At 49.7% G+C, this 26,624-nt stretch overlaps 1 long non-coding RNA gene across 2 annotated transcripts in view; it reads right to left on the reverse strand.

Moving 5' to 3' along the window:
* The window catches only part of LOC137650679 (uncharacterized), a 136,444-nt gene that overhangs the window by 46,482 nt on the left and 63,338 nt on the right, over nucleotides 1-26,624 (reverse strand). For both annotated transcript variants that reach the window (XR_011046047.1, XR_011046048.1), the window contains 2 exons: nucleotides 12,833-12,989; nucleotides 173-353 (listed from right to left, as the gene is read on the reverse strand). This is a non-coding gene — a long non-coding RNA (uncharacterized lncRNA). The remainder of the gene's footprint in view (nucleotides 1-172; nucleotides 354-12,832; nucleotides 12,990-26,624) is intronic.

Genomic DNA, 26,624 nt, shown 5'->3' on the forward strand with positions numbered 1-26,624 from the left:
TGGCACTACTTTTAGCTGCCAGTTAACCTTGAATCTTCAAGTACAGTATATGATACATTACTGTACAGTATAGGTATTAATTTACTTATTAGGACTGACTCAAGAAGCATCTATGAGGTTGGCAAGTTACTATTAAGTAACAATAACGAAGGTGCAGTATTCTTTCACTTACTGTGAGAAGCGGAATGAGAGGTATAGGGCCCTTCAATATCTACACCTCTTTCTGCATGTGCTTGCTCATGTTCGTCACTTGCTGGGAGACGTTTCTATCACACAATTTTGAGTAGGTGCTCAAACAACTACATAAATTTTTCATAAAATGTTGGCTCAAAAATGCTGGATTTCACTTTTATCTGTTGGGAAAACAAGAGCTATTATTTTCCATTAATATGTTAGGTAAATATAAAACTATGAAGTTGAACAATAAATAAGTAGATAATGTAATACTGTACCCATGAACCAAAAAATTAATTCCTAAATTCCACATGTCTTACATTCAATAAAAAATTTAACCAGAAATGACATACAGTATACTGTATATTGTACTGTATCTAATACATGAAATTATGAAGGGTAATACTTTATCTCAAAAGCTTCTAAAGGAAAGTAAGGTACCGATACATCAGAAATACAGTAGACTACGAGTCAAATACTGTGCAGTATATAAATCATACTTAACTGAACATTAAAAAAACCCTAGTCGACTCATAATGAAAGACAGAAACCTCTTGTGCTACTCAATTTTACTGTTTCCAACTTTTGTTGAAACAAGTGATCTGATAAATGAACAAAGTAGAGCAAAATATAAACAAGTATTCTCAAGTATTCTACTATCAAAGGTGGTTCTTTCACAATTCATCTTCATAAATAACCACTCTCAATGCATCTTAAATAGACATAATTTCAATGATTAAACGATAAACACACCAAGTGACTCTTTTGTATAGCTGAAATTATAGAATATCGGGAGTTCACGGCAGGATAGGATTAGAAATAAAAGTATAAGAGATTACTTGAGTGCCATATGTGGATGAGATCATGGTGAAGGGTAGATGGAGATGGTTTGGGCATGCTCCTCATACTCCCAAAGAGATTAGTTCACCAAACTTTTAACTGGGCTCCACGAGGCACTAGAAGAGTTGGAAGACCTAAGCGTACATGGCTAAGGACTATGAGCGTGAAGTAGGAGATGCTGAATTGAGAAGTATTGATATAAAAGCTCAAGATAGACACTTGTGAAATTTAACAGAAGCCCTTTGTATCATTAGGCATAGAAGATGATGATGATGATTGACATTTAATCTTATAAAACCAACACCTTGTTTTATAACCTCTTTTCCTTTTACATCAGAACTATTATTATTATTACTTGCTAAGCTACAACTCTAGTTGGAAAAGCAGGATGCTATAAGCCCACGGGCCCTAACAGGAAAAATAGCCCAGTGAGGAAAGGAAACAATGAAAAAAAAATATATGCAATAAATTCAGTAAATAAGCTTACAAAAATTATGTACAGTAGTTATACATATTTGTTAGTTTTCAGAAACTTAAAGTACAGTACAGTATATACTATAGCCATAACAAAAATAGATTTCTTAAGACAAGACCACTTTTTGCATGCAACCCAATCAATATCATCAAGCCTATAATGTACAGTATTTTTGTGTTTTTAATCTACTGAGACAATAATTTTCAATTACATACGCAGGAGAAATTACCTAAAATCCCAAATTTTTTAAGCAATTTGTAATTTCCCTAGCTATACAAACCTGAGCCCCTTTAGGTAAGTACATAGGTAGGTAGGGAGTATGTTTCATCGTGAAAGCTGGACAGACATTGAATCCATCTAATGAGGAGTTAAGCAACAGATGTGTGATGACGAGAAGCCCCGCCCCTAACCTATCAAAGTCTCTTCATTAATGACCCGTCAGCTCGGGATTGATAGAGGCTAGATGAGGCAGAAGGATGGATACGACCCAGCGCCTTACAGGAAGAAGATCCCTTCCCCCATAACTCTTGGTTTTATAATACCCGCCCAAACGCAATGAACACTTTGATTGGTGCAGTTCTCTGAACTTGCTCTACTGAAGGATTGCAAGATCAGGTAAAAGGAGAGATGGAGAACGCCAAAGGTCCTTTATCAACTAGACGGCCACAAGTGTCCAGGGAACCAACTCTTAGCGACCCACCCTGATTCATGGATACTGTAGTCGGGAAACCCGATCCATGACGACAGGGGGGACCATGGCGGGAGGAACTGACACAGGGTCATGACCCATCCCCGTGCATTCATCCAAGGGGTTCACACACAGAACTGTATCCCAGTAACCCCCAGCTATCAAGATAACCAGGGGACCAAGGCCTTTCCCCCTTGTATTGGCCGAGGGGGGCCGAAACAAGGAGCCAACATAAAATAACTCCAGCTATCCTGGTAGCCTGGGACCTGAGTCACGGCTCCATGGGCCGATGCTCGTGGCTCACACTTCAGGTCACGACTCAAGCCCCGACATGGAGGTCAAAGAACCTGTCCCACCTGGACAAGGTAATTGGGGGGACCCAAGCTCCTGCCCCAAAGGGGGGAAGGGATGGAACTGCAATACAAGGCAACAGCCCTGTGTATCACCTGTGTATCCCAATTGGCTGCATAGTAACTGAAGAACCGTGAAAGAAGGTCACAGTCAAGGCCCTGTGAATCAGCCAGGTGGGGGGGGATACACCAGACCAATGCAAGACAAAGTGGGAAACACAAGCCCTAGCCAGGAGGACCAAGCCTCAAGACCTTCACCCAATGTCACAGCCAACGCCCCTGCCATAGCCAGGAAGGGACAATACAAAAGGACCCGTGTACAACATGGGACCACAACACTTGTCCCACTCGGATATTGAGGTAACACTTGACCCGGACCCCGAGCCTGTGGAGCTGAGGCGCAAAGCCATGGCGCGTGGTCACGGCTCCGGTTCCACATAACGTGTTGCCCAATGGAGGTGGAAAAAAGGGCCGTAACAGTTTTCCCACTTGGCTTCCGAGGTAGTCAGAGACCAAGGGACGAGGCTTGAAGCTGCAACCTAGGATCAAGGTCCTGGCCCCAAGTATCACCCATGGGGTTTAAACACGGAGCAGTAAATAGTCCCGCTTGGCTACTAGGGTAGTCTGAAATGCAAGCCCTGCCCTCAAGGGAGCCAAAATAGTATGAAGAATAAAAATGAATAACATTTCAAGATGACTGTCTGATATCAAATACAAGAAAAGGCTGCAACTGAAAACACTTCCAAATAACCTACTCATAAACATTCACAAAAATAATACAAAGCTAAGAAAAAAGATAACACCTATTTTGAAGAAAACCATTCCTATGAAACCTTTTGCAAGCCAGAATAGAATGAAGAGAATAGAAGATATCCATTAATTTATAAAGATATTCTTTTTTTATCAAACCCAGTTTAAATACTACCCACCAAATCATCTACAAATAATACCAATATACAGCAATTGGAGGAACCATATTGTATAAGGTAACCTCTTAAATTACTGGCCTTAAAAATTTAAAAGTTTACTTAACATCATCATCATCATGGTTTCGGTTACGCTACCTTTTTTGCTAAGTTGATTTTTCTACTAAACTTACCTTTATTGATAATATGACTCTCTACAAAACTAAGTTCTCATGACGAAAATTAAATTCTGACGTGTCTGTCCATCGTCCTAGTTGACAGCCTTTAATCTTTTTCTGCTTTTTCTTTCAGTTGTGTGTGTTTGTTAGAAGTTGACCACCTTTATTATTACTATGCGTACGTGCCCTGGAATTGCCGGCCGCCCTTGTGGTACTTTTATGTCGGCTGTGGACACTGATCCTCACACCCTTTGCCCGCTGTGTCGAGGCCGACGGTGTGATCACGAAAATAAGTGTAGTGAGTGCAGGGAGTGGTCTGCCTCCCAGTGGGAGAGGTTTGGCCGCCGGCGTAAGAAGTCCAAGAGAGACCGTTCTCCTTCCGGGGTTGCCTTGAAGAAGGAAGGTTCTCGGGACTCTTCTTTCGCCGCCCAAACCTCCTCCGAAGCTCCCCTTCGTTCGGCTCCTAAGGAGAGTCGGCCGAGTGGGGGCGCAGGCCCTAGTTCTGTTTTCCGACCTTGTGTTGGGGGAGAAGGCGTCGCCTCCCATAGCGGGGCGGTTTACCTTTTAGCGTAGCTGAAATGACGAGCCAATAGTTTTTAACGAGGGTTAATTACCCCCGCGCTAGTAGCGGGGGTAGAGGATGGGAGAGCTTGCTACCCCTCCCCCCCCACACACCGGTGATTTGCTTCGCTTCACTTTTGGCTCCGGCGATGAACAGACGTGTCTGTCCATCGTCCTAGTTGACAGCCTTTAATCTTTTTCTGCTTTTTCTTTCAGTTGTGTGTGTTTGTTAGAAGTTGACCACCTTTATTATTACTATGCGTACGTGCCCTGGAATTGCCGGCCGCCCTTGTGATACTTTTATGTCGGCCGTGGACACTGATCCTCACACCCTTTGCCCGCTGTGTCGAGGCCGACGGTGTGATCACGAAAATAAGTGTAGTGAGTGCAGGGAGTGGTCTGCCTCCCAGTGGGAGAGGTTTGGCCGCCGGCGTAAGAAGTCCAAGAGAGACCGTTCTCCTTCCGGGGTTGCCTTGAAGAAGGAAGGTTCTCGGGACTCTTCTTTCGCCGCCCAAACCTCCTCCGAAGCTCCCCTTCGTTCGGCTCCTAAGGAGAGTCGGCCGAGTGGGGGCGCAGGCCCTAGTTCTGTTTCCCGACCTTGGGTTGGGGGAGAAGGCGTCGCCTCCCATAGCGGGGCGGTTTACCTTTTAGCGTAGCTGAAATGACGAGCCAATTAGTTTTTAACGAGGGTTAATTACCCCCGCGCTAGTAGCGGGGGTAGGGGATGGGAGAGCTTGCTACCCCTCCCCCCCACACACCGGTGATTTGCTTCGCTTCACTTTTGGCTCCGGCGATGAACAGACGTGTCTGTCCATCGTCCTAGTTGACAGCCTTTAATCTTTTTCTGCTTTTTCTTTCAGTTGTGTGTGTTTGTTAGAAGTTGACCACCTTTATTATTACTATGCGTACGTGCCCTGGAATTGCCGGCCGCCCTTGTGGTACTTTTATGTCGGCCGTGGACACTGATCCTCACACCCTTTGCCCGCTGTGTCGAGGCCGACGGTGTGATCACGAAAATAAGTGTAGTGATTGCAGGGAGTGGTCTGCCTCCCAGTGGGAGAGGTTTGGCCACCAGCGTAAGAAGTCCAAGAGAGACCGTTCTCCTTCCGGGGTTGCCTTGAAGGAGGAAGGTTCTCGGGAGTCTTCTTTCGCCGCCCAAACCTCCTCCGAAGCTCCCCCTCGTTCGGCTCCTAAGGAGAGTCGGCCGAGTGGGGGCACAGGCCCTAGTTCTGTTTCCCGACCTTGGGTTGGGGGAGAAGGCATCGCCTCCCATAGCGGGGCGGTTCCTCCTCCTCTCCCGGGGGAGGTTATTGATGAATCTTTTTCAGATTTGGGCTTCCCTGGGGCTTAAGGGCCTGCCCTCCAGGGTTGCCCTGATTGACCTTGTCTAGTTGGGGGCCGCCGTTAAGCAGTCGCTGGTGATAGCAGAGGTAGATCCTCAGTCTATCGTCGACGTCGTGGTGGCAGAGGCTTCCGACGGGGCGGGTCAATCCTATGCAGGTGCAGTTGTGGATGTTGGTGCTGACGGCTCTCCTCCCCCTTCCTTACATCCTTCAAAGGGGGAAGGGAGTCCTACGGGCTCTTCTGCTGTCCAGCTTCCCTCTAAGGGGAGTGCTTTGACTGAGACTCCCCTTCGGAGGACTGATGGTCCTGACAATCTTCCTCGTGGCCCCCTTCGCCGTAAGGCTCACCGTCCGCTGCGTCGCAAGGGCCTCCCGTCTCCTTATAAGGGTGCTAAGAGGCGCCTTTTTGGATCTTCTCCTTCTTCCTCCGAAGGGGACTCTCCTCGCCGTAAACAGCCAGCAGCTCCAGCTTCCTTAGACCTCTCTGGGGATCGGTCTCCTACGCCTTCCAGACCTTCAACTTCTGGGGCAGATGTTCAGCAACCTGACCTCGTCACCCGACGGGCAACGGTCCCTTCGGGGCAAAGGGATTCTTCCCTTACTCGTGCAGTATTAGCGCACAGGCGCTCTCCTGCTCGTCAGCGCTCTCCTGTTCGTCAGCGATCTCCTGTTCGCCAGCGCTCTCCTGATGATCGCCCCTCTTCTCGCCAGCGCTCTCCTGAGGACATCCTTCAACCTGTTGTTCCTGAGGAGCGCCAAGCGCGCCAGCGTTCCCCTGCTCACCCTTCTGCAGTGTTAGCGCACAGGCGCTCTCCTGCTCGTCAGCGCTCTTCTGACCGTCAGCGCTCTCCTGTTCGTCAGCGCTCTTCTGAGGATCATCGCCCCTCTGCTCGCCAGCGCTCCCCTGTGGTCTCCGAATATCCTGCAGTTCCTGTTGTGCGCCCTGCGCGCCATCAGTCTCCTGAGCACCCTCGCGATCCTAAGCTTGTTCCTGCACAACATCGCTCGCGATCCTCAGCTTGTTCCTTCAGAACATCGCTCGCGTTCTCCAGCGAGTGTTTCTAAAACACACGTTCGCCCACACGCTTCCTGTTCCTGTTCGTGAACGTTCGCCTTTGCGCCCCGCGCCGACTGTTCCCTTACAGGATTCCACGCGTCGCCCTCTTGCTCGCCAGCGATCACAGACGATTCAACAATCGCCTGCTCGTCAGCGTTCTCCTACGCGTCAGCGATCACCTGAACATCGGCAATCTCCAGACCGCCCGCGTGACCTATCGCCTGCGCGCAAGCGTTCACCAGCGTACCACCGATCGCCTGCTCGAAATCGCTCTCCCACGCGCTACAGGTCTCCTGACCAACGTCGCCAGCGATCTTCGGAGCGTTCTCACTCGCCCGCGCGACAACGCGTTCCCTCGCCGACGCGACAACGCATGCCCTCGCCGACGCGCCAACGCATTCGTTCACCGGTTCGCCCACGCGCTCGTTTGCCTGTACGCCCTCGTGCCCACTCGCCGGCGCGCCCGCACGACCGCTCGCCTGCGCGCCCGCGCGACCGCTCGCCTGCGCGCCCATGCAACCACTCGCCTGCGCGCCCGCACGACCGTTCGCCTACACGCGACCACCGTTCGCGCCAAATTTCGCAGCCCGTGACAGCAGCAGGAACGCGTGTCACCAGAGCGCGCTCAGGATCGCCTCCACCAAAGCGCAGGACCCTTGTGCAGGACAGGGAAGACACTTCAGAGAGGTCAGTGCATCTTTCTTCCCCTTTTCCTTTTCAGGCAGGTCCAGTGGTGTCCACTCCGAAGGATCGCCCGATCCCCTTCCCTCCAGCGGGGATTTCGGACTCTGTGTCCGTGGAGCGACAGACTTGGTTTGGTCCTCTGATGCGGGCATTAGTGAGGGTTATGAAGCCAGCACTCACCGATCAGGGCAACAAGCCAACGACTGCCTCACCTCCGCTGAAGAGAAAGAGAGGAGTGGACTTCGTGGTGATTTCCCCCAGGGAGAAGTTGATTCCTAAGAGGTCTATCGGGAAGGCCCCATCCCCTTCGCAGGCGTTTTCTCCTTCTCCCGTGGACGAGGCTTTTCCGTCCTCAGGCGAGTCCCGTGAGGTGATAGTCTCCCCCTCGGCACCAAGGGGGGAGCCTTCTCTTCATGGAGGAGGAGGATCGTCTCGCGCGTTAGGGGCTCTCCGAACCTCTTTGTTGGGATCCTGTATCCCTCCCAGGAGGGAACCCAAGGACTCCAAGACCATCACGAAATCGTCTTCAAGGATTCGCCACGAACCCGCTGCTCCCCGGGAGAACGTCCACGCTTCGCCCCAGGAAGAGATTCCGGGGACGGGAGACTCAGCAACCAGCCCGCAAGGAGGAGACCAGCAGGAATCTGAACATGCCTTCTGGCAGGTCCTGAGCCAGATGAGGCAACTCAATGGGTTCATGGATCCCGTGACCGCCCCCCGAGAAGGCAAGGACACGGTCCTGGACCAAGTGTTCGATGTTCAGAAGGCCCCTAAGACCAGTGCGGCTCTGCCCTGGTCTCGGGGATTGAAGAGTGACAGAGCCAGGGCCAATGCCCAGCTCGCGATTCTTGCCTCCTCCAGTCGTTCCTCTGCCGGGGACAAACTCATCCCACCTCTTCGTCTCCAGCAGAGGAGGTATTTTGAGATCTTGGGTGAGACTAGTCTTGCTCTTCCTCTCTATCACTCCGTAGAAGAGCTGGCTAAGGGAGTTCCCCTCGAGAAGCTCTCCGCCCGGCAGGTGTCGTTCTCTGCGTCGGAGATCCTGAGCCATGAGAAGGTCGCGAAGTGCGCCATGCAGGCCACTTCGTGGTTGGATATATGGCTAGGAACTCTGGGCATCCTATTGCGCTCCGAGGACTTGTCTAAGGAGACCAATAGGAAGGCCCTGGAGACCTTCTTACTCTCGGGCACCCGCTCCATCGAGTTCCTGGCGCACCAGGTCACCACCCTGAGGGCCAACTCAGTGTTGAAGCGGCGCAATGCGGTGACCGAGAGGTACCACCCGAAGGTCCCCGCTGTGGATGTCTGTAGGCTCAGACATGCTTCCCTCCTTAGGGAGAATCTGTTGGAGCCACAGGATATGGAGCGAACGGCTGAGAGGTGGAGGAAATCTAGCACTGACTCCCTCCTCCATAGGGCCCTTACAGCTCGGCCCTATAAGCCTCCAGCTCCGCAGCAACAGCAGCAGCAGCCTCGTAAGGCACCGAAGCAGGCACCGGCAGCTAAGAAAGTGGTGTCTAAGCCCCAGCCCTTTCCAGCCGAGGTCAAGAGGGGCGGTAAGTCCTCCAGGGGAGGCAAGACTCATAGAGGGAGCGGCCGCGGCCGAGGCCGCAAACCCTAGGAGTGGCAGTCCCCCCGCGTGTCCACCTGTGGGGGGATGCCTTCAACGTTGCGTGCACAGGTGGCAGCAACACAAGGCCGATGCTTGGACGGTTTCGGTGATCGGCCAAGGCTATCGCGTCCCGTTCATAACATCTCAACCTCCCCTGACAGCGAATCCAGTGTCCACGGGACCGGCAAAGGGGCTGGCCCTTCAGGCGAAAGTCGAGACCATGCTCAAGAAGGGTGCTCTCCAGGAGGTCGTCGACGGCTCCCCAGGCTTCTTCAGTCGACTCTTTCTTGTAAAGAAGGCGTCTGGAGGGTGGAGACCTGTCATCGACCTCTCGGCTCTGAACGGGTTTGTCAAGCAAACTCCGTTCAGCATGGAGACAGCGGACACGGTCAGACTTGCGGTGAGACCTCTAGACTTCATGTGCACACTGGATCTAAAGGACGCGTACTTCCAGATCCCAATCCATCCGTCTTCCAGGAAGTACTTGAGATTCTACCTGGACGACAAGATCTACCAGTTCAAGGTGCTGTGTTTCGGTCTCTCCACAGCTCCGCAGGTGTTCACCAGAGTGTTCACCCTGATTTCATCTTGGGCGCACAGGAGCAGCATTCGTCTCCTTCGCTATCTGGACGACTGGCTGATCCTAGCAGACTCGGAGTCGACCCTTCTTCGGCACCGAGACAGGCTTCTAGGTCTTTGCCAGCCGTCCCAACGACTGGTTTATCTAGGCATGCTGATAGACACCAATCTCCACAAAGCCTTTCCATCAGACGACAGGATAGCAAGGCTGAGGAGGGTGGCGGAACCCTTCCTCAGGCGAGAAGAGCTTCCCGCCCAATCGTGGTTGCGTCTCTTAGGTAACCTGTCCTCCCTGGCTCGTCTGGTTCCCAACGGCCGCCTCAGGATGAGATCCCTACAGTGGCGGCTCAAGTCCCGGTGGAATCAAGGATCCGATTCCCCGGACGTTCAGGTCCCGATAGGATCTTTGGAATGGACGGACCTGCGGTGGTGGCAGGTCGACGAGAACCTGCGGAAGGGAGTGAGTCTTCTCGTCCTCCCCCTAGAATTGACACTGTTTTCGGACGCATCAAAAGAAGGGTGGGGGGGCGCACGTTCTGAACCAGAGAATCTCAGGCCTTTGGTCAGAATCAGAAAAGTGCCTGCACATCAACCTGCTAGAGATGAAGGCCGTCTTTCTGGCTCTTCAACAGTTCCAACAGACCCTGGCGGGTCATTCCGTGGTGGTGATGAGCGACAACACCACAGTAGTGGTTTATATCAACAAGCAGGGAGGCACTTTTTCGCAGCATCTATCCCATCTTGCAGTAGAGATTCTGAGGTGGACCGAAGTCCACTCGATAACACTATCAGCTCGCTTCATTCCTGGCAAGAGGAATGTGCTCGCCGACAGTCTGAGCAGGACCTTGCAGATAGTGAGTACCGAGTGGTCTTTGGATCCTCAGATAGCCAACAAAGTCCTGACTTTGTGGGGTTCCCCGACCGTGGACCTGTTCGCGACAGCGTTGAATTTCAAGCTGCCTCTATACTGCTCCCCGGTCCCGGACCCCAAGGCTCTCTGGCAAGATTCTTTCCAGCAACGGTGGGACAACATCGACGTGTATGCCTTCCCACCATTCTGTCTGATGAGAAGGGTGCTCAACAGGACCAGACTATCGGTCAACTGTTCGATGACTCTGGTAGCTCCGCTATGGCATCACGCGGAATGGTTCCCGGACCTTCTGCAGCTCCTGACGGAGCTCCCGAGGGAACTTCCTCCACGACACGAGCTTCTCAGACAACCCCACTCCAACGTCCCTCACAAAGCCTTGGCCTCACTTCGGCTTCACGCCTGGAGACTGTCCATGTCTCCTCACGGAGAGAGGCTTTTCGCAACAGGTTGCGGAGAGAATGCCTCGGCACCTGCGAAAGTCCTCTGAGGGAGTCTACCAGGCGAAGTGGAGAGTCTTTTGTGGTTGGTGTCGTGGGAGGGGTATCTCTCCACTCGATGCCACTATTCCAGCAATAGCGGACTTCCTCGTATATCTGAAGGAGGAAATACGCCTTTCTGTCTCGGCAGTGAAAGGCTATCGCTCAGCCTTAAGCTTGGCTTTCAGGCTGAAAGGCGTGGACATTTCTTCCTCGCTAGAACTCTCTCTACTCATACGTAGCTGAGCTTACCTGCCCCCAGTCGGAAGTGAGACCTCCTCCTTGGAACGTGGTTCGGGTCCTCAGGGCTCTTAAGAGACCTCCCTTCGAACCATTACGCCAGGCCTCCGATCGCCACCTGTCTTGGAAGACGGCTTTCCTGCTCGCTTTGGCTTCAGCCAAGCGAGTTAGTGAACTTCATGGTCTCTTGTACGACATCGCCCATTCAAGGGGATGGGGGGAGGTAACGTTCCAGTTCGTCCCTGAGTTTGTGGCCAAGACTCAGAATCCAGGAGTGCCGGATCCTCGGTTCGACTCTTTCAGGATCGCGAGTCTCCGCTCTGTAACAAGCGACCCAGACCAGCTGCTACTATGTCCAGTGAGGTGTCTGAGGTACTACTTGAAGAGAACGGCTGCAGTCCGTCCTCAAGTGCGAGCATTGTTTGTGAGCAAAGGGAGGACGAAGAGGAGGGTCACCAGGAACACCATCTCAGCTTGGATTCGAAGGGTTATCCACCACGCCTTGAATCCAGACCCTCCTCCATCACGTTGCCCTAGGCCACACGATGTCAGGGGTGTTGCTACGTCCCTGGCCTTCAAGAGAAACTTCTCTGTGACGCAGGTGCTTCAAGCTGGGGTCTGGAAGCGTCAGACGACCTTTACAGCCCACTACCTGCAAGCCGTGACCCACAGGAGCCTCGATACGTTTTCTATCGGCCCTGTGGTGGCTGCACAACAGCTGGTCTAACCTTAGGCTCCTTTATGGACAAGTAGCAGTAGGTTGAGGGCGTTGTTACCCGGTTTTAGTCTGCGTGAATGAAAGAGTATGTCTGACCCTTACTTCTTTCTTCATTCTCCCCTCTCTTGGGGAAGCAGCATCCTGGTCCTTGCATAGCTGACCTCGACCTCTACAGGTAACCCATGGTTCCTTGTGCTCCTAGTATTAAGCTTAATACTGTTGCATCCCCCATACCCTGACGAGGTGGTATTGGGAACATCCTATCCTAGATTCCTATCTAAAGGTCTCAAGGTCAACTTCATACGACGAGTCACACTTTCCTCCACACACAACTTATGTAGGCCACTCGTTCCTAGCGAAGCAAGGAACTTGTGAAGAGCAGGGGCTCCTTCTCTCAAGTGCTAATCACTGAGGGATGGAGTCCCCGGACAAAGTCAAAGTCAGTAAGGCTGGGGACTTTCCACCCTTCCTAAGGGGTAAGTCACCCCATGTAAATAGCGTGCTTTGTATTTCGGTTACGGAACAAATGACAAATTCGGAGATAATTTGTATTTTTCCTAACCATACAAACCTTAGCTATTTACACATATTTGCCCGCCAGCCCTGGCCCCCAAGTCAAGTCCTACCTCTAAGTGAAGTGAAGCAAATCACCGGTGTGTGGGGGGGAGGGGTAGCAAGCTATCCCTTCACCTACCCACGCTAACTAGCGCGGGGGTAATTAACCCTCGTTAAAAACTATTGGCTCGTCATTTCAGCAACGCTAAAAGGTAAACCCAATGTAAATAGCAAAGGTTTGTATGGTTAGGAAAAATACAAATTATCTCCGAATTTGTCATATTTTGGAAGATCAAGGTTAAAGGTCAAGGTCACGGTCAAGCAAAATGTCCAATTTACGTAATCATCAATAAGGTTGTACATCATTGTCACAGAAAGTTCAAACTTGGTTCATATTTGTGTACAAAAATCCACGTCAATTAATTCATGTTAGGATCAAGGTTAAGATCGAGGAAAAGGTCAAGAAATAAGCTGGCAGGGCAGAGGTCTGCGCTCTACTCAATGCCCCATTATTCTTTCACTTACCAAAATCATAGGTATAGTCCTATAATATCTACACCTTATGCATTTGCTTGCCGAGGATCGCCTTCTGTTGTGACACGCATTTCTACCATGCAACTTTGAGATGCTGAAACACTTTTCTTAAAATTGTGGGATCAAAAATGATGAATTTCATTACTATCTGTTGGGAAAAAAGGAGCTATTATTTTCCATAAAGATGTCAGGTGAATACAAAATTTTGAAATTCAACAATAGATAAGTAGATAATGTAATGCTGTACCCATGAACAAAATAATAAAATGTTATTTTGATTATAAAATAAATTTTTGAATATACTTACCCGGTGAATATATAGCTGCAACTCTGTTGCTCGACAGACAACTCTACGGAAAAACTCGCCAGCGATCGCTACACAGGTTGCGGGTGTGCCCAACAGCGCCATCTGTCGACCAGATACCCAGCTCTCATGTAAACAAAGACTCAATTTTCTCCTCGTCCCACTGCGTCTCTATTGGGGAGGAAGGGAGGGTCATTTAATTTATATTCACCGGGTAAGTATATTCAAAAATTTATTTTATAATCAAAATAACATTTTTCAATATTTAACTTAGCCGGTGAATATATAGCTGATTCACACCCAGGATGGTGGGTAGAGACCAGTAGTATATGTTTACACTTTTATGAGCTAAGAGTTTTTTTATTTCATTTTAGAAGTTATCAAAATAACAAAAACAAAATAAATAGGTACCTGGTAAGGAAGTCGACTTGAACAATTACTCTGCCTTTTAAGTACGTCTTCCTTACGGAGCCTCGCGATCCTCTTAGGATGCTGATCGACCCCTAGGATCTGAAGTATTAAGGGTTGCAACCCATACAACAGGACCTCATCAAACCCCTAATCTAAGCGCTCTCAAGAAATGACTTTGACCACCCGCCAAATCAACCAGGATGCAAAAGGCTTCTTAGCCTTCCGGACAACCCATAAAAAAAAAACATTTCTAGAGACAGATTAAAAGGATAAGGAATTAGGGAATTGTAGTGGTTGAGCCCTCACCCACTACTGCACTCGCTGCTACGAATGGTCCCAGTGTGTAGCAGTTCTTGTAAAGAGACTGGACATCTTTCAAGTAAAATGACGCGAACACTGACTTGCTTCTCCAATAGGTTGCGTCCATTATACTTTGCAGAGATATATTTTGCTTAAAGGCCACGGAAGTTGTTACAGCTCTAACTTCGTGCGTCTTCACCTTAAGCAAAGTTTGGTCTTCCTCACTCAGATGTGAATGAGCTTCTCGTATTAACAATCTGATAAAGTCTGACCAAGCATTCTTTGACATAGGCAAGGATGGTTTCTTAACTGAACACCATAAAGCTTCAGATTGGCCTCGTAAAGGTTAAGTACGCTTTAAATAGAACTTAAGAGCTCTAACAGGGCATAAGACTCTTTCTAGTTCATTGCCTACGATCTCCGATAAGCTGGGGATATCGAAAGATTTAGGCCAAGGCCGAGAAGGCAGCTCATTTTTGGCTAGAAAACCAAGTTGCAGCGAACAAGTGGCTTTTTCTGACGAAAATCCGATGTTCTTGCTGAAGGCATGAATCTCACTGACTCTTTTAGCCGAGGCTAAGCATACCAGGAAAAGAGTCTTAAGAGTGAGATTTTTCAGGGAGGCTGATTGTAACGGCTCCAACCTGTCTGACATGAAGAATCTTAGTACCACGTCTAAATTCCATCCAGGGGTAGCCAAACGACGCTCCTTGGTGGTCTCAAAAGACTTAAGGAGGTCTTGCAGATCTTTATGTTTGGAAAGATCTAAGCCTCTATGCCGGAAGACCGATGCCAACATGCTTCTGTAGCCCTTGATAGTGGGAGCTGAAAGGGATCGTCCTTTTCTCAGGTATAAGAGAAAAACAGCTATTTGAGCTACAGAGGTACTGGTCGAGGATACAGAAACTGACTTGCACCAGTCTCGGAAGACTTCCCACTTCGATTGGTAGACTCTAATGGAAGACGCTCTCCTTGCTCTAGCAATCGCACTGGCTGCTTCCTTCGAAAAGCCTCTAGCTCTCGAGAGTCTTTCGATAGTCTGAAGGCAGTCAGACGAAGAGCGTGGAGGCTTTGGAGTACCTTCTTTACGTGTGGCTGACGTAGAAGGTCTACCCTTAGAGGAAGACTACTGGGAACGTCTACTAACCATCGCAGTATCTCGGTGAACCATTCTCTCGCGAGCCAGAGGGAAGCAACTAACGTCAACCTTGTCCCTTCGTGAGAGGCGAACTTCTGCAGTACCTTGTTGACAATCTTGACCGGTGGGAATGCGTAGAGATTCAGATGTGACCAATCTAGGAGGAAAGCTGCTGGGTCCGGGACTGGAGAGCAATAGATTGGAAGCCTCTTGGTCAGCGAGGTTGCAAAGAGATCTATGGATGGTTTACCCTAAGTGGCCCAAAGTCTCTTGCACACATCCTTGTGGAGGGTCCATTCGGTTGGAATTACTTGCCCTTTCCGACTGAGACAATCTGCTATGACGTTCAAGTCGCCTTGGATGAACCTCGTTACTAGGGAGATGTCTTGACCTTTTGACCAGATGAGCAGGTCCCTTGCGATCTCGTACAACGTCAGTGAGTGGGTACCTCCTTGTTTGGAGATGTACGCCAAGGCCGTGGTGTTGTCCGAGTTAACTTCCACCACTTTGCCTCGAAGGAGAGACTTGAAGCTTTTCAAGGCCAGATGTACTGCCAACAGCTCTTTGCAGTTGATAGGCATGCTCCTCTGACTCGAGTTCCACAGTCCTGAGCATTCCCGACCGTCTAGTGTCGCGCCCCAGCCCACGTCCGATGCGTCCGAGAAGAGAACGTGGTTGGGAGTCTGAACAGCCAGAGGAAGACCCTCTCTTAGGTTGATATTGTCCTTCCACCAAGTCAGACAAGACTTTATCTTTTCGGAAACTGGGATCGAGACCGCTTCTAGCATCTTGTCCTTTTTCCAGTGAAAAGCTAGATGGTATGAAGAGGACGGAGGTGTAGTCTTCCTAGTGACACAAATTGTTCCACGGATGAGAGTGTCCCTACCAGACTCATCCACAGCCTGACTGAGCAGCGTTCCTTCTTTAGCATCTTCTGGATGGATAGCAAGGCTTGATCTATTCTGGGGGCTGATCGTCTTGTTGTTCAGTAACGTCCTCATCAGATAGTTCCTCATCCGAAAACTGATGAGGAAACGGCAACGGAGTGGGCAACGTCTGGCTCGCTGAGTCCGGTCGCACTGGTGCATGCGTGACGGAGCCGGACGCAACATCATGGAACTGCTGCACAGTCTGTGAACTGTCAACAACCATGGGTGCGCAAGGAAGCACAGCGTCAACCCGAGACTGTTTAGACCGTCTGGGTTGTGCAGTTAACACCCTACCGGGTTGCTGAGGTTGACGCACTGCGTCAAAACAAGTCACCTCTGCTGGTTGTTGAACGTCCTGAACGTCAACAACCACCTCCGAGCGTCGCTTAACGACAACGTGCGGCTGGCAACCCACACTGGGTCGCATCGGTGGAGGAACCACCTCAACTGGCAGACGCGAGTAGGTTACCTCAGCGTCAACAGGGCGCACAACTGACCGGTTGGAAGGTTGTTGGCCAGAAGGTTCGGTAGCAACCTTCTCCGCATTAAAGTCCTCTATCAAGAACGCAAGCTTGGACTGCATGTCTTGCAGCAAAGCCCATATAGGGTCTACGGGAGCAGGTGCGGCCACAGAAAGGGTTAGCGACTGAGGCGGTACCGCTTTCCATCCCTGAAAGCCTTGTTTATGCATGACATAATTGTACAGCAAAACTTCAAAGGCTCGAAAACAGCTGTGAAGTTGACCTGTAAAAAACTTGGAGCGTCTCCTGGCCAGGCGCCAGGGAGAGTCTACGAGATTTGAGAAGTCTATCTGGGCAGAGGCATGAACTCCCAAGCCGAGAACTTCTCTCGTGTCATATCAGACTCTCGCTCTATAAGCCAGTTTAAAAGAAGGGAAAGCAAAGGCTGTATCCCCCAAACTCCTCCTGGTGAAAAACCAGTCGCCTAGCCAACGTAAAGCTCTCTAGGAGAGCGAGAGAGCACTAGCTTAAAAACAACGGCTTTGAAGTAGCTAGGCCTAGTGTAAGCTCTGACGTTTAGGCGAACGAGGAGCAGCAGTTACAAAAAAATCCGGACAAAGATCCTTAAAAAAATCATCATGATTTAATTAAAGTCCATAGGGGGCTAAGCAGCTTTAGGCTCCTCTCCATCTGACAGAGTCCTCAAGGGAATATCAGTAGGAGGGGGAACAGCAACTTCCTCATCTACAGGAACCTTGTCCGATAAAAGCTGAGTCTCAAGCAAGGGAGAGACCTACCGTGGTGGCAATGCTTTACAAGCAGAGTCCACACTCACTGGTGCGTTAGTAGCGGACCAGAACGCAACGTCATGTAACTGCTTGACAGTCTGTGAACTGTCAACAACTGAACTGTCAACCACAACAGGTGCGTGAGGACGCACAGCGTCCACTCGAGACTGCTTTGACTGCCTAGACTGAGCAGTCAAAACAACTCTAGAATGCGGAGGTTGACGCAAACAAGTCAACTCCGATTGTTAGTGAACGTCTTGAACGTCAACAGGAGCATCAGCAAGTGGCCTAACGTCCAAATGCGGCTGAAAAACCACACGAGACCGCATCGAGTGTGGTTCTAAACAACCTGACTGACGTGACTTAGCTACGCCAACGTCAACAGTAAGCACAAAGGAACGTTAGGTTGGCTGAAAGCCAGGATATCGATGAGATAAACGGCTAGACTCAACGGACTAATCGGCAGAATAGTCTTCCATAAGGGAGGCAAGCATATACTGCATGTCTTGCCATACAACCCATTAAGGATCAATGGAAATGGTTGTGGTAAGAGACGAGGGTAACGTCTGTGACCGCAACACTTTGCCAACAAAAAAGACTCTCGGAGTCTGTGTTACGCTTTTGTTAGGCGGCGAGCAGTTATCCGATGACTGCATAGGGTCAGAGCTGTCCTAATGGCTGTAACCAGGACGCTGGACCTGTCCTGAAAGGACTGACTTTCGCTTAAGGGCTTCGAAACCTTGTGACAGGTTTCTTATGCGAAAAGCCTTCGGATGACGAGGAGAAACAACGTCTCTCTCGTCTTATGGTAGGGGAGATCTTGGTAAGATACACCCGATACCATAGAGGGAAAACGTCTGTTCGTTGATCAAGGCCTCTCGAACCCTTAAGTCGTTTGACATTACTTCTCCCCTGGGCTTGGGAGCATGCAAGAGGTCCCGGACTAGGTGAACGACAGGCACGAACAGACGAACCCTCGGACGCAACACTGTAACACTTTGCGCATATCACTTTATCACTTCGATTTATTGTTTTGCACTTATTTCACTGAAATCGAAACTTTTACTGATTTCTACCTGAAACACGCAATTCTACCCTTCATTAAAAGGTAGTAATTGCGAAATCAGTCGTATAATGCAAGCTCATTAATACCAGCAAAAAACAGAAAACATATTTTAAGATAAAAAAATCAGTGGCTGGGAAAGAGACTAAACACTAGTTCCTATAAACTACGTTTTCAATCTCTCACCGCACATAGCCTGGGGACGAGAATAAAAAACTAAAAACGTTTTATCCTTCCTCCCCGTACAGAGACTAGGGACGAGAGTAACTCGAGAACAACGTTACCCGCTTGAACGGAACGTTTTCTCTCCTCTCTCTCCCTCCGTCTCTATCTCTCTCTCTCTTTCTCTCTTGATTTCGCACCTAAGAGAAGAGCCCAATTATATTTCGTCAAAAAAACGGATTTTGAGCGAAGCGAAAAATCTATTTTTGGGTGAGATAGCCATGGCGTCCTGATGGAAGGTTCCTGTTTGGTAGCTTCCTTGGGTATAAGACTACTAAGATATTCCCAGAGAATTTAACCACAGGTTATCACAGAATTCTAACTTCTGGAGCGAGTATCTCAAAGGTTTCCCTTTAAGACATCGTAATACAACAGGGGACACGCATGTCTGAACGTGCCACATAGCTATCTTCACCCCGAACAGAGTTAATGCTTCGGTGTGTAAGGACTGAGAATAGCTGGGAGCCGTTCCACAGCTAATCTCACTCGTGGCTACTACTGATACTCGAGACGTAAACAAACGGACGCCATTGCTCTGATGACGTCACGCCCGTCTTCATCCTGAAGCCAGTTGCTGCCCATCACCATGATACAATTGTGTAGGGTGGGAACAAAACTGGACGAAGTAGTAGGGAGGGTCCATCAGGACGCCATGGCTATCTCACCCAAAAATAGATTTTTCGCTTCGCTCAAAATCCGTTTTTTGGGCTCAAGCCATGGCGTCCTGATGGAAGAGTACCAGAGAATCAATGTATCGTGGTAGATTTTTCCCCCAGTGTTAAGTGCCTAGGCATTGACAAAACAGCAAAGTAATCTTAGGTAAAGAACCATAGGAACGAAGTATCCTGCCCCCCTTTGGTAGGAAGTTCCCATGGGCTATGCCGACGTCAAAGTGGTATTGAAGGGCTATTCATCCTGACAGAAGAACTTGAAGAACTTAGAGATGAAGCAGAATGTTTGATATTTGTATAGGAACATTCTGAATTAGACCAGTGGTGGTTGGGCACTGTGTATAGAGTTCATCTCTTGGTTATCAGAAGTAAGTTTTCGCGTAGGAACCTTACTGAGACAGGGTGAATATAATTTAGGATTAGACATCTTAAATTCTTCATGACCATAAGAAAGGAGGAATAAATAAAACTATGACAGTATGTATTTCATAGTAGGTAGGAGCTGAAAGAGACGCATAAGTAATAAAATAGAAATTTTATTTCGCAATGCAGAAATTAAATAATTTACAGCAAAAGTAAAGTTCATTTACAGTAATAATAATGTACATAGAAATAAAGGCTTGCTCTTGAATCTGAAAAGGAATTTCAGGATTAGTAGGTACTCGTTCTCGAGGAACGCAAGTCTTTAAACAACACATCATGCTCAAGGCATGCGGCACTTGTGTGACACTATGACATTTCACCTGGGATAAGAACAGTTATAAAAGCACTAAGTGTTTTTAGACATCACTATGAATCGCTCGAGGGTCAACATAGGCACCCGAAGAGTTAGAGTCCCAAGTAACTCACTGTTCTACGCAGAGTTAGGTGCAGGTTTCATAACACTACCTGCGGCTACCACAAAATGTTTGACTTCGTGCACTTGTTTCGCATAATGTTTAAAGAAAACTCGCGAGGACTTCCAGCCCGTAAAGTTTTTAAGGCTTTCAAAGTCCATGCTCTGAAAGAAGTTCAGAGAAGATGCCACTTTTCTAGGATCATGACCAGCGGGTGTACTGTTCGGATCCGCTCTGCGAATGAAGTAGGTGATTTTCGCTCTTAATTGTTTCAGTGACAGGTCGCTGCCCGATGTTTCTCCTTTGAAGAGTTGGCCTCCACCAAAGTTCGAAGTTCTGCGAAGATAGACCTTGAGACTCTCTACTGGACATAGAGAGACATCCTCCTTCAGGGGGCATATTCTCCAAGGGCCCCATCTTTTGGTGGGTAATTCGTTTTTAGCGAGAAACGACGGATCAGGGGAGAGGGTCACTTCTCCTGAATCGGTAAACAGGATGTGTCCCTCTTCTCTTGATAATGCCACTATTTCGCTGACTCGAGCTCCCGAAGCGAGAGCAAATAAAAATATAACTTTCTGAGTCAGATCCTTGAGGGGGCATGAATCGTTGTCCAAGTTGGAGGCGAAATGGAGTACCTTGTCTAGTGACCAGGAGATCGGTTTCGGAGGGGGTGCTGGACGTAGGCGAGCACATGCTTTTGGTAATTTGTTAAAGATGTCGTTGGACAGATCAATTTGGAAAGCATATAGAATTGGTCTAGCCAAGGCCGATTTGCAGGTTGAAATCGTATTGGCTGCTAATCCTTGTCCATGAAGGTGAATGAAGAAGGACATACAGAAATCAATGGTGATTTCTTTAGGATTTTTTGCCTTGACAAAGGAGACCCATTTCCTCCAGGATGATTCATATTGCCGTCTCGTGGATTCGGTCTTGTATTCCTCTAGGAAGTCTAGACTTTTCTTCGAGATCCCAAACCTCTTCTTTGCGGCAAGGGAGAGAAAATCATGAGATGAAGGTCCTTGATTTTCGATGATGAAGCGAAGACAGTCGACTTCTGTACTTGTTGAGAGAGAACTGGGCCCGGGAGAGGGATCAGCTTGGGCTGCAGCTCCAGGACCAGGGGGTACCAGTTGCTCCGGGGCCACTTGGGAGCCACTAGGGCCGCTGTCCCTTTGAAGGTTCTCAGTTTGGAGAGGACTTTCAACAGAAGGTTGGTGGGAGGGAACAGGTATATCTTGGACCACCTGTTCCAGTCCAGTGACATGGCGTCCACCGCTTCTGCTTTGGGGTCCTCGTACGGGGCTACGTACAGAGGAAGTTGATTGTTGTCGCTCGTTGCAAAGAGATCTATCTGAAGTTCTGGGACTTGGTGAGAGATGAAGGAGAACGATCTTGCGTCTAGAGACCATTCCGACTCTATCGGGTTTGTCCGAGATAGAGCATCCGCTGTCACATTGCGGAATCCTTGTAGGTGAACTGCAGACAGGTGCCACTTCTTCTTCTCCGCCAGACGGAAGATTGGGAGAAGCACCTGATTTATCTGGGGCGATCTTGAGCCTTGGCGATTGAGACAACGAACTACCACCGAGTTGTCTAGGGTTAGACGGATGTGGATCGAGGGCGGCGGGGATAACTTCTTCAGAGTTAGAAGGACCGCCATGGCCTCCAAGATGTTTATGTGGAACGTCTTGAATAGTGGAGACCAGGTCCCTTGAGCCTGTTTCAGGTGGGAGTGACCTCCCCAGCCTTCCAGTGAGGCATCCGTGTGGATGTTGAGTGATGGAGGAGGGTGTTGGAGAGGAATGGACCTTTTCAGGGCCTTTGCTTCCGACCACGGCTTTAGGAGGCGTCGAAGTCTGTTTGGAAGCCGTCTCTTGAGGTCTCTTCGAGCGATGGATGCCGAGCGTCTCCAGACTCCCGCGGCATCCTTTAGCTGTGCACGAAGCACTGGGTTTGTCACTGAGGCGAATTGTAGAGAGCCTAAAACTCGTTCCTGCTGTCGTCTTGAAATGCGTTTGGATTTCAGTAGTCGCTTGACAGACCCTGCTATTTCCTTCCTTTTCTTCTGGGGGATGGAAAGGCGGTGTGACTGAAGATTCCAGTGGATTCCCAACCACTGAAACTTCTGAGCTGGAGAGAGGCGAGATTTCTTCTCGTTGATCTTGAATCCCAGGTGTTCTAGGTACTGGGTAACTTCGTTGCAAGACTTTGCACACTCTTCGGGCGATGGAGCCCAGACTAGCCAATCGTCGAGGTAGGCCATCACCTGGACGTTTCTTAGGCGGAGCTGTTGTACTATGGCATCCGCCAGTTTTGTGAAGATCCGAGGGGCCACATTGAGGCCGAATGGCATGGCCCGGAAGGCGTAGCTTTTCCTTTGGAGTCGAAATCCTAGGTAGGAGGAAGCGTGATGGTTCATTGGAATGTGCCAATAGGCATCCGCCAGGTCTATAGAGACCGTGTAGGAACCTTGAGGCAGAAGGGTCCTTATTTGTTGAAGCGTCAGCATCTTGAATTTGTTGTTCTCTATGAACTTGTTGAGGGGGGATAAGTCCAGAATGACTCTGAGTTTGTCTGAGTCCTTCTTGGGAACGCAAAACAGTCTCCCTTGGAACCTGGTGGACTTTACCTTCCTTATCACCTTCTTGTTCAAGAGGTCTAGAACATATTCTTCCAGAAGGGGGGTCGATTGCTGGAAGAACTGCTGGAAGATTGGGGGTGGTTGCGTCCAACTCCAGCCTAGACCGTTCTTGATGATGCTGTGTGCCCAGGGATCGAAGGTCCAACGATCCTGGAATTGGCGGAGTCTTCCTCCCACCGGAAGCACTTCATTGCTTCTGGTGTCCCGAGGACTTGTTGCCTCGGCCGCTAGCTCCCTTTCCTCCTCTACCTCTGGAGGGACGGCGAGATGCGTCTCTGCTTGCACCCCTGAACGAGCCTCTACCTTTGGCATGAAAGGTAGTGGATGGTTGCTCAAAGGCAGGGGTGAAGACCGGTGACTGTGACAACACCGGTTGGGGGACCAATTGAAAGGTCTGTTGTGGTTGGGCAACCACTTGGGAGGTAGCGGGTCCCGGAAACTGACGTCGTTGCTGACGTTGCTGGGGTTTTGGCTTTTGAGGTTTCCTCTTAGGCTGAGGTCCATCGTCCTGAGAGGGTTTCCTTTTTCTGGACATGCCCCACTTGTGGAGAAGGTTCCTATTCTCCGTGGCGGCTCTGTCAGTTATTTCCTTGACAAGGTCAGAAGGAAACAGGTGCTTTCCCCAGATGTTGGAGGAAATCAGCCTCCGGGGTTCGTGTTTCACGGTGGCACCGGCAAACACGAATTCACGACAGGCTCTTCGAGCCTTTATGAAGTGGTACAAGTCCTTCATTACTGTCAGTAAGTGGGATTTGGATAGTACCATGTAGTGATCTGGTACTCTAGTGTCACAGGCCATCACTTCCAGTTGGACTTGATGAGAAAGAGATGCCGCAAGCCTCTCCTTCGTGTCTTGTTCCCGGCGAAGGAGGTGATCGTTGAGCTTAGGGAGGTCTTCATTAAACTGACGTCCGGCGACGTCAGGATCGAGCCTTCCCACGACGAAAGTATGCTGAACATCTTTCCAGTGTCGAGCGTCAGGGGGGGTCACGATGGAGAAGGGTCTGCACTCCTCCAGTGCAGGGCAGGGTTTCCCTTCTTCCGCCGCTTTAAGGCATGCAGCTAAGGCCTTTTCCAAGAAAGGAAGAACCGCAGTGTCAGGTGCAACGTACGTAGGATGCTTCTTGCTCAAAGCCGGAAGCTTAGAGCAGGTAAAGCCCCTACTCTTAAATGCGGAGGCTAGCATAGCCTGGGCCTTTGTGAGATCGAACACTATCTCTTCTTTAGGTTCGGTCTCTTCCTTCGAGGCAGGTTCGGAACGAAGCCGGACGTAACAGTCCGGGTAGGCCTCAAAGCTTGGGAAGAACTCCACATCTTCCAACGGGACCGTGCCGATCTTGTCACTAACAAAGATCCTGCCGGTCGCAATAACCATATGCTCTGCATACCTCCACGGGTTGGCATGAGAGCAAGCGGGGAGATCCTTGACCGAAATCTTCTTCGGTTCTCTGGATCCAATCATCGACCTGATGGACTCCTGGTTCTCCTTCAGCCTGTCGTCCATGACGGCTCTAATCAGCCGGATCAGTTCTTGGGTAGAAGAAGAAGGATCCGGAGTCGAGGAGGTAGACGGAATGGACATTTCCGTCGGTGTAGGAGTAGGAGGAGGGATGGACGAGGGAGCAGCTCCAAGCTCCGACTCGGTGTACTCCACCTTGTCTTCGTCCTCTTCGGCTCCTTGAGCCATAAGCGTCTTCTCCGTGTCTTCCGAGACGTCTGAGATCTGTTCATCATCCTCGGAATCTAAACGACACTCGTGCATGGACTGAGCCATGACCACATCAGGTTCCACCGTAATTTGGACAGTGGGGATCGCATCTTTTGGTACCACTGAGTCAGGGGAGGCCTTAGGGAACAACAGGGACCTCAGTTCTTCGGTGGCCAGGTACGGTCCAGTAGCATTTTTCTGAAAGCCACGCACCCACTTGCGCAGCTTTTCACGAGAAATGTCTCTAACCTCCGCTGAGGGAGGGTTATGGAAGGCCTCAACTAGGTGGGCCTGGCAGACCGTACAATCCAGTGGATTCCAAAACTTCAAATCCCCTTTCTTGTCTGCACAAGGGGCGTGAGTCCTGCAAGCCGTATGCCCGTAAAACTGCGGGCGTTTCACAGCGCAGAAGGCGAAGTCACACTTCATCTGCTCCTCCTGTGGAAGAAAGAGAAAATGAGTATGGGGGAGTCATAAGAATGGCTCTTAAACTAAGTTAATATTAATCATTAATTTTAACTTAAAGAAGGTGTGATGCATAGAGAATGAAAACAGTAAAGGAGAACATGCTCCATGCATCTCGCCCGGCTGGTTACCATAAGCTTGGTCCTTGGATAATCCAAATGACCGAGATCATTGGATATAGTTTCCTAGAATTCCCAGTATTTTGGAACTCCATGGAAAACCAAGGACAAGATTGGGATCGAATTCATTCGGTTCCCAGTTAAGAGCCAGAAGGCCTCATTAAAGGGTAACTGCTTCTGGCAACCAGCCATGCTAAGATGCACATAGCATGCTGGAATTAGAAGAATGCAAAGAGACAGCATGATCACTAATAGAGCAGTACTAGGTACTGATCTTAATAGCAGAAGCAGCTTATCTGTTTGCGATATAGGGCTATCCTAGTCTTATGATAGCTACAGTAAGGGGGTGCAAGTATTCTTGACACCTCCGGGCCGCCGGCATGCCGGAGCTCGCTCCAGCATAGATTCTGGCATTAGAACAGACAATTTTCAAAGTCAGTTAAATACCAGGATGGCGGCCGCCGGCACAACGGCGGCACGCCGGCAGGAAGCGGCGGCTCCGGCAGTCGGAGGATGCCAGGTTGGTGACTGGGATAAGGATGGTAAAGGCAGTATCGGGTTGCCGGCAGTATATGCCGGCACTCCGGTGATCGACCGGCAAGCGGACGATTAGATAGGAGTAGGAGAGCCGCCGGTAGTAGCCGGCGGCAGCCGGCAGTCCCTCGGTACACGGGGGGCTGGCGGCAAGGGTAGGGAAGTCACCAAGTAGGAGGCAGGTATTGCCGACAGTAGGGGCGGCAAGAGACCGGCACCCGGATAGATAGAGAGACAGGGGGAGGGGGGAAAGGGATGCAGGAAGTACCGTCAGGGTTCCAGACATCCCTCCCCCTCCCTGAGGGGGTGTACCCATGATAGAGGCAGGCTCTAACATCCATGAGCAGGGGTCACTAGGGACCGGGAGCTAGGTAGCCCAAGGGAGGGCTAGGGAACACCCAAGAGGGGGGGGGGAGACTCCCATATGCAGAACTATACTAGTAACTAACCTTATAGGACACTATGAAGGTATATGTACCAGAGTGGACTGCACAAGGAAGCTCGGGTAGCCCTACTTTCCACCCTAAGGAGGAGTTGTAGGACAGGGGACAGATGAGTATAAACTAACCTAAGCATAGGCTAGGCTATACAAGAGATAGATGGGGAGGGAGAAGAGAGAAGTCTTCCCAGGAAGGGTTTCTGTACCAGAGCGGCCACTAAGGGAAGGGAGGACACTCCCTAACCTAAGATCAGGCTGATCGGCTAAAACGGTGCAAGAGTACAGTTTCAGCATGGAACAGAGAAACCTTCCTAACCCGACCTAGAACAGGGCTAAAAGTCCTGAACTAGGCAAGGAAGAAGACATATCGCTATCGCAGGAAAGTCATAGACTATCCTAGCCATAGAGGTAGGCTAGCCTAACCTCACTCTCAGACGCAGCCCTAAAGGGGGTTCATTCCTTTAGGGAGGACAGAGAGGCGATATATACTCTATTAGACAATTAATCCCTTTACTCAGAAAAGGGATCAAGGCTAAATAGAGGGAATGCCAAGGCAGGGGATGAAGGAAGCATATAGGGGTCCTAATATTAGGTTAGGCTAGAAAGAATCACTGACTAGCCTATCCCCTATATGGTCCCTGAAGGCGAAAACATTTGCATCACTGTCAAAAGTATTGTAAAATAATAATGCCACTATCTTCATAACTTAGTCTAGGATCACTAATAAATCATGCATGAACACTTGTATGTAGGC

This window comes from Palaemon carinicauda, chromosome 12 (assembly GCF_036898095.1).
Source record: "Palaemon carinicauda isolate YSFRI2023 chromosome 12, ASM3689809v2, whole genome shotgun sequence".
Classification (NCBI taxonomy): Eukaryota; Metazoa; Arthropoda; class Malacostraca; order Decapoda; family Palaemonidae; genus Palaemon; species Palaemon carinicauda.